This window comes from Rhea pennata, chromosome 1 (genome assembly GCF_028389875.1).
Source record: "Rhea pennata isolate bPtePen1 chromosome 1, bPtePen1.pri, whole genome shotgun sequence".
Classification (NCBI taxonomy): Eukaryota; Metazoa; Chordata; class Aves; order Rheiformes; family Rheidae; genus Rhea; species Rhea pennata.
This window is the reverse complement of record NC_084663.1, coordinates 208,214,310-208,221,860: the sequence shown is the minus strand read 5'-3', so window position 1 is coordinate 208,221,860 and position 7,551 is coordinate 208,214,310.

The following is a 7,551-nucleotide window of genomic DNA, read 5'->3' as shown; positions in this document are numbered from 1 at the left end:
GAGCAGTTGTCTTAATTGGCATATAAAGTTTTATTCCTTTAGTTAATACTTTAAAGCAAGTTAAAAGCAGTATTTTAAATGCTGACAATTAAGCATGGTAGACTCAGATGTGCAAATACTCCCACACTTCCTACTTTATATGATCTACCTGAGCTCTGATTAATTGTAACCACAAGTCCCTGATGAAAGCACCTAATCCTTGGAAGCTGTAATAGCTGTATCAAGTATGGTTCATGACAGAAGTATTGTATTATGTCAATATATGTCTGCTTACAATGCTAAATGTGCCTTCACTTTGGACTGCATGAAGAGGTTTCCTTTTGCTTCTATTCTGCTGTGATGGACAGCAATTTGGATACTAGGTCAACATGTGCTCGCCATGTTGCCTTTGCACGGTGGCAACATGACACCGTGACAGACTCAAGTATCTGGGCTGTAAAATGGCTGTCATGTAAAAAAAAAAGGAGCTGAAAAGCATTGGAAAACTGTCAGCTGGAATCTAGAAACAAAGCTTTGGTTCAGTGGCTCAGTAAATATTCCAAGAACTACTCTTCCCTGCAGCATTAGGAGGAGTAATCCTTCCTCATTTACCACATCTCCTTGTGGAGGTGGTTGTATCTGGTACTGATTAGGGGGTGATTGTGGCAGTGGGACCAGAAGAATCCAGATTATAGTTGTGAGGCACTGTGGTCTCCTGATTCAGACTGGGGGCTGGGAGTTGGACCTCCTGACTTGCATTCCTGCGTTTGTCACGCTGACTCACTGGCAGGCTAGATTTCTATTATTTCTATTATTGTGCCCAGATTCCTATTACCTGTGTGTATTCTTGATACACACAGTGCTTTCCAGTTGTACACAAAGGCTGTGAGATGCTTCAGTGAGAAGTACTCTAAATGCAAAGAGATTGGTATATGGGTGATGAGGGGGAAGCATTTTGCCGAGCAGTTCTATAGATACCGTGATCGGGCAGGCTGGGTGGAAACAACAGTCAGTAACTAGCCAAATATTGCAGGAGAGCACAATGAGGAACTCCAACCCAGGTGACTGGTGACTTCTGAGAATATGGTCCTAAGAATGGGGTTGCAAGCACAAAATGGGCTTAATTGCTGGGCTTAAATCCATAAATAAACAGCTGCTTTCCAAGAGCACTGAGAACTAAAAGGAGGTTCTCCTGAGTTCCTTTAAAGCAGTTACAGATTAACCTTACCAGCTTAGATTTTGGTCTGTCCCTCCTTTCTGATGAGGAGTATTGTCACATAGCTACAGGATGGAAAGAGTTAACCTTCTCTCTCACATAGCACATCTCAACTAACTTTGAGCACTTATCTCAGGCATCTAAGGCTACGCCTCTACTAGGAAATTAAACAGCCCAAGGAATGTTATTGGGTACAGGGTCTTGAGCTGCTCTATTGCCAGAATGGTCCCAGATATCAGTTTAGCTAAGGGTACTAGCCGCATCCCATACAATTCTTGGTCATGACCTGGGAGTCCACACAGGCTGAGACTGCTCCCAGGTGCTATGAGCACAGAGCCACCTTGTTTTGGAGGGCAGCAAAGTTTACTCACCTGGATGGGGCTGCATTGTGCCATCTGGCCTCAGGGCCAGAGCTTGGACATACTTAATTCACTAATATACAAAGTCTAAGATCTAGAAAGATAAGGATACTTCAAGAGACTGAGTCAGCCCACCCAGGATCTGAATCATTCCTGGAGATGTCTGTCTGTCTCCACTGACTCTATAGCGAGACTGGAGTGTTATCTTCCAACACAGCTGCCTCAGTTGCAGGCCTAAAGTCAGATCAGATGAATCTGGGCCTGTTCCAGTAAACATACATGGGTGTAGGTCTAATCCCAAAGTGTATAGGATTAGATTGGAGGAATGTATTTTCCTTATACTCCACAGGATGAGAAAATAATTAATAATTGTTATTGGTTTTAATACTTGTATCCTAGATTCAGCCACTGTAAGAAAATTAAAAAGAAAATTGAATTAGTTTTGACAGCTAATCTGGATGTTTTTAGAGTAAGGATCTAGCACCTTGCATTCGTCTGTGCTTTACAAAGTGTAAATCATTTCTCAAATGTTCTCAAGAGGCAACTGAGAATTAGAGTCCCTGCTTGATGAATGTGTAAACTGAGGTACAGAGAGCTCAAAGGACTCTTTTTTGCCTTTTTGCTCATATAGTCAAAGAAAAAGCTGGACGTACAACCCCCGGGGCTCAATTCCGACTCTCCAAACCTGCCAGCTGAGAAAGTGTCTGACTTTATTTTAATGAAGTTCTGTTTGCAATTTCATTTTCCAGACTGTTAGTCCAGAATAATAGAAAGTCGAGACCTGAACTGATGACAGGAAGTCTTTGTAATTTGCTGAAATACAATTAGTAGCTGGCAAGCTCAAGATCAGCTCTCTGTCCATAGTAAATACACTTTGGGCCAAGCAAAGTCACTTAAAAGTTTCTGTCCTTGTATCTCCAGCCGGCAGGGTCAGCTGCAGCTGAGCCTGAAAGTTGGATCTGCAGGTGCAGAAGCAATCCTGATCCTGCAGCTTGGTTATAAAAGAGATCTCCGGCCTCCAAGACCTCCAAGTCTTTTACATCTGGTCAGAGGGACAGTCAGTGAAGGGTGAGGTCTGTTTTTTTTACTTTATGTTTTTTACTGGATTTTTGTTGTCCTCAAGCTCTTCTCTGGGGTGAATTTTCTTGCCAGACATTATCAGCTTCAGTAGTTTGGCTCAGATTTTTGCTACAGACTCTTTTATTCCATTGACTTTTGGATCAACCCTGCACTGGCTCTGTTTTGAAAGTTGCTTAGCCATATTAATATTTAACTTAAACAAGTTTTAAATCATAAGTCTGTCAGGGAAATCTTTTAGTCTCTGGACAGTTCCTTTCCTTGTTTTGAGCTGTACATGAGTACAGCTTCATTTGCCAGGATTTTTTCTCCTGTTTGGGGCTGGTCTCATGACACTGATATTACTGTTGCTTTAAGGCAGTGGAAAACAAAACCACTGTGGTATTGTAGGCAATATTGTGGCCTCCTGTGAGTCAGAGTGGCCCAAGGGTGGAGGCAGAAGCCTGAAACTCATTCATTTCACAGAATATCTGATCTATCCTGTCTCCACAGAGAGTGTTTTAGGGTGTCTCCATTTCATTGATGGATCTGGAGAATCTATGAGGAAAGAAAATGTCTCTTACAGTTGTCATATACAGCTTTACAACTCACCAGTTGGTCTGGGCATTAAATGCTGATATTGTCATTAGGAATAGGAGACCAAAACACATATAGATTTATCAGGACAATTAGTACTACACAGAGTAACTTCACTTTCCATGGTGGTACCTACTTTGTGCAAACTTTCCAGGGGGCATGCTGATAGAGTTGCTGCTGTTCTTCCTGCCCTAATTTGCAGCTGAGATCTCAAAGGGGGGCTTCTAAAGGCTTAATATACTGAATAACATGGGTCCACCACTTTCCTTTTCTGTTGCTACTTTGCTCCCTATTCTTCCCTATATGGTGTTTGTATCATGCTATGGAGAATATTAATATATAGCAGAGGCTTATATTTTGCCCTATCAAAAGGCATCTTTTCAAGGCCCTGGTGGCTCTCTCTAATCACTGTTATCAGACAACAGACATTGATTAAAAATTCTGCCAGCCTCCATGGTAACAGAGTTTAGACCCACATTGAATTGTGACTGCCCTCTCTGTACCTGCAGAAGGTTCAGACTGCCATTCTCCACCTTGTACAAGCTCTCCATGGTCTCTCTAGTCTCTGTTTGTAGAAGTTGTCTGTGGACACCTTACAGAGCATGCTGGCTCTCAACTCTCACCTTCCATCATGCACAGGTCTAGTAGCCCTACTACACGGCTTTGCCCTTCTCCCTATTTCCTACTCCTCAGGCAGGTCTAGCGCCATGGCAGGACAGCAGAACTAGGGAGTAAGGCCTCTCCAAATGGCTACAGACATGATCCCATCCATACTTTTTATGGAGTAAACTTCTAGAGAAGGAATTATTCTGATTTAATCTTTATCTATAAACACACCTGTCAGCAACCAGCCTCTAGCTTGGGACAAATAAAATCTAACGACAACAGTCTTCTTTCTGTCTGGTAGTGCTAGGTCCCATGTTAAAACTCTCCTACTCATGCTGTGTGTAAAGTCCCAGCAGAAGAAGATGACTAAGAGCATGGGACAAATTACTGAGCTTGACTGTCCCCTGCCTTTGTTCCTGCAGGTGAGAGTGCCATCAACTCACATTGCTTCAACTCATTCTCCTGCTGTGTCCACGGTATGATACTTTGTGAAGGAAATGTCATTGTGCTGAGCAAGGGACAGGAAAGCAAAGCAGCCAGTGAGGAGAGGAGCTCCACACATTACAGGACTGGGACATGGCTATGTCACCAGGCTCTGGGCTCCTACCTCTCCTGCCTGCTCTGCTGTTAGTCTGAAGGTATTATCTTGCATTTCTGCCTCTCCCATTACAGCCCTAGCAGAAAGCTTTGGTAGCATGGAGCTCTCCAAACCTTTCTAGCTGGCCCAGCTGAGCTTGCTCAAGCTGCCTGTGCACATCCCTAGCAGTTTTAGATATTGCACACAGAGCAGATCAAGCATTTTAAGTCATAGGCAATTGAGGCTGCTGACCACCTTCTGGAGCAGAACCACAGTGCAGGTGCCTAATGTCCACCTTGTTCAGTTGATACAGAGGGAGGTCAAAAGGCCCAGAGCAGTGCTTCCCCTCCTTGTGCTTTCCAGTGCAGTAAGCATGCAACATGCTAGTAACATGATTCAACTGGGACTATGTACATGCACCAAGCCCTCTTCCTTACTATTCAGGTTATGGGTGGACCTACTTATGTGTAATATTCCCAAGGCATTTTATAAAATCTAATGCTTAAATCATACTCTGCTTTGCACTGGAGTACTCTTATCCAGGCTGCTGCATGACAAAGGTCTAACTATGGGAACAGCACTGGAGCTGTTAAGGACAGAGTGAAGGGTATGTATCCAACTACTGTTCTCCAGGCAGTGCAGATAAGAATATTGTCTTTAAACTGGAATTTGTCTGAGACTCAGAAGTTAGCAGCTACATTTGCAAAAAGATGACAAGGTCTTCGGGAACCATAGATGGTGTGGTCTTCAGATTTATATCCCCTGCTTTTCCCGGCAGTACATGTGCCCTAATATACAACTAGTTATTTGCCTGCTGATTAGTCAAACAAAAGGCACTTTCTACAATGACTGAGGGTTTTGTTTGAGGCCTGTCTTCTCCCTCCTGACTTATTCTGTTGCTGCTTAGTGGAGAAGACACAGCCTGAGGCTAAGTGGCATCTCTTCTTGGTTTCACAAAGCAGAGCCAAAAGCCAGTGGTATGAGTAAGGCAGGATCCCCTGTGACTGTGTAACCACTGCTTTTCATGGGAAGATATTTCTCATGTTAGAAAGTTCAGTGGGTGGGAGAGGGGAAATCTATAGCAGTGGTTTGGCTTGGGACTGTGGAAAATTGATATGTGATGCAAGCTAAACTCCTGGCCTCTCACCTTTATTTGGCATGGAAAAACTGTCTCCTCTTTCCAGCTCGCGACTGGCAAAGTCTGTGTTAAGTGATTATCTACAAAATGGTGCTGAAGGCCTGTGTTCCTTATTGAGATTTGTATCTCATTAGACAGAAAAACTCAAAAACTTTGGCTTTATGATGCCTATAAATAAAATGAATAGGTAGAATCATTCCTCCAACACAGTCAGAAAATAAGATGAGGAGGAAGTTTACTCAGTGAAGCAAAAGGGTGGTAAGCAGAGCTGTGCACATTGTTCCTACTCCATCCAACTTACTGAGATAGCTTGGCAACCTCTCTCATCAATGGTAATGTATTCCATTTTCCTCCCATGACGTGTGAAGTTTAAATTAATCATAGTGGCAACAGAGAGACAGAATCTCTATTGAGTTATTTTGGCTAGAAGTACATTTTCTGATTTCCAACCAAATTTTTCATGGAGTTTAAGATCATTTTATGAAACATCCATGTCTCCCAGCTTTTATGAGAATACAGCTGGAGTCTAAAAAACAGGTGTGTTTGTGCTTTTAAAGTTTTAGTCTATATTAAAATAATAAAGGAATCAATATAAAGGAAACTTTTCTCCCTTTCTGTGAAACAGATGCTGTTAGATCTAGCTGAAACCTCAAGTTTCCATTCCACAAGAAATGCCAACATTTTAATTCCAGTTCTATTATGGTAAAAACAAAGAATGCTATTCTGACTTTAGTTTTTTGGAGTATTAATATAATGTAATATAGAACAAAATATGTTTGGAGACAACAAGCCATTGTGAAATGAAGAATTAATTAAGAGTCAAACCAAAATATCATCTAAGTGAGCACTGTCATAGGGAGACTTTTCAATAGAGATGAAGCAGAAAGGAAAATACACAGTTCAAATATTTTCAGGCAGTAGTAGATGTTAGTGAGGCTTTAATTATAGTTGCATCATCATATAGGTTGACAAAGATCAAATAAGTGTGTGGCGCTCTGTCTCTGGTGAAATCCAGCTATGGAGCCAAAATGACCTATAGTTTGTTCTTATAGAGGGTTGACAAAGTTTGGCAAGGGATGTAGCTACTTATACCAGAGGTGCTTTGTGCAGTCCAGCAAATTGGTGGATAAAAACTTTCTACAGTGATACATTTTCAGGAACAGTGTGCTAAGACTTTCTGTAGGAAAGTCTCCAGCTTTGGAGAAGATATCAGCATATCTACAGATGGAGGAATAAACTGTCTTTTGGCAGTAAGGATTTACCTAGAGGTGACCACAGAGGCAGTTGCCTTCCTCATCAGCACTGTCCAGAGCTTGCCTTCGTCTCTGGATGAGGCAAGCTGTGTGTCTGCTTCTTTACTTGCTGCTAGCATTGCAGCTACCACTGCCCTTGCCTTATGTTGTAGCAGGTTTGCAGGGGTGTATGTATATATAGGGCACACAAACAGCTTGACTTGCCAGGTTTTGAACCACCTGCTTCACCAGAGGGATATTTTCAGTCTGCCTGACCTAGGAAAAAATAACGTACTCCTGAGCCACGGAGCAAGATAAATGCTGACATGCTCAAACAGCTGGCACAAGCCCAGGCCTGGCCAGTAGGCCCTCGTCCTTGAGACAACACTTCAACTTCACCTGTGATTTTGATTTGACTGCTCTATCCCAGCAACATCTTTTTGCCTCCCAGTGTGCTGGCTGCTCCCTGCACTGTACCGCACCCCTATGAACTCAGTGAAACTGCAACTCTCAGCTGCAGATGTCTTGCTTGTAATTCCTTACGGCACTGTTTTGCATGCTTCTGACTTTTCATGGCCTGTTTTCTCCATAAGAAGGTCTGGATTATATGGTAAGAAGCCCCAAAATGGCACAAATAAAGAGTCAGAACTGAGAATGTAGGCTGACTTCCTGGTGAGAGATCTGTGAGACTGAACAACAGTCCTCCATGGGAAATGTGCTGTAGAGAATCCTAGAGAAATTCAGTTTGGAAGGGACCTCTGAGATCATGTAGTCTCAACCTTTACACATTG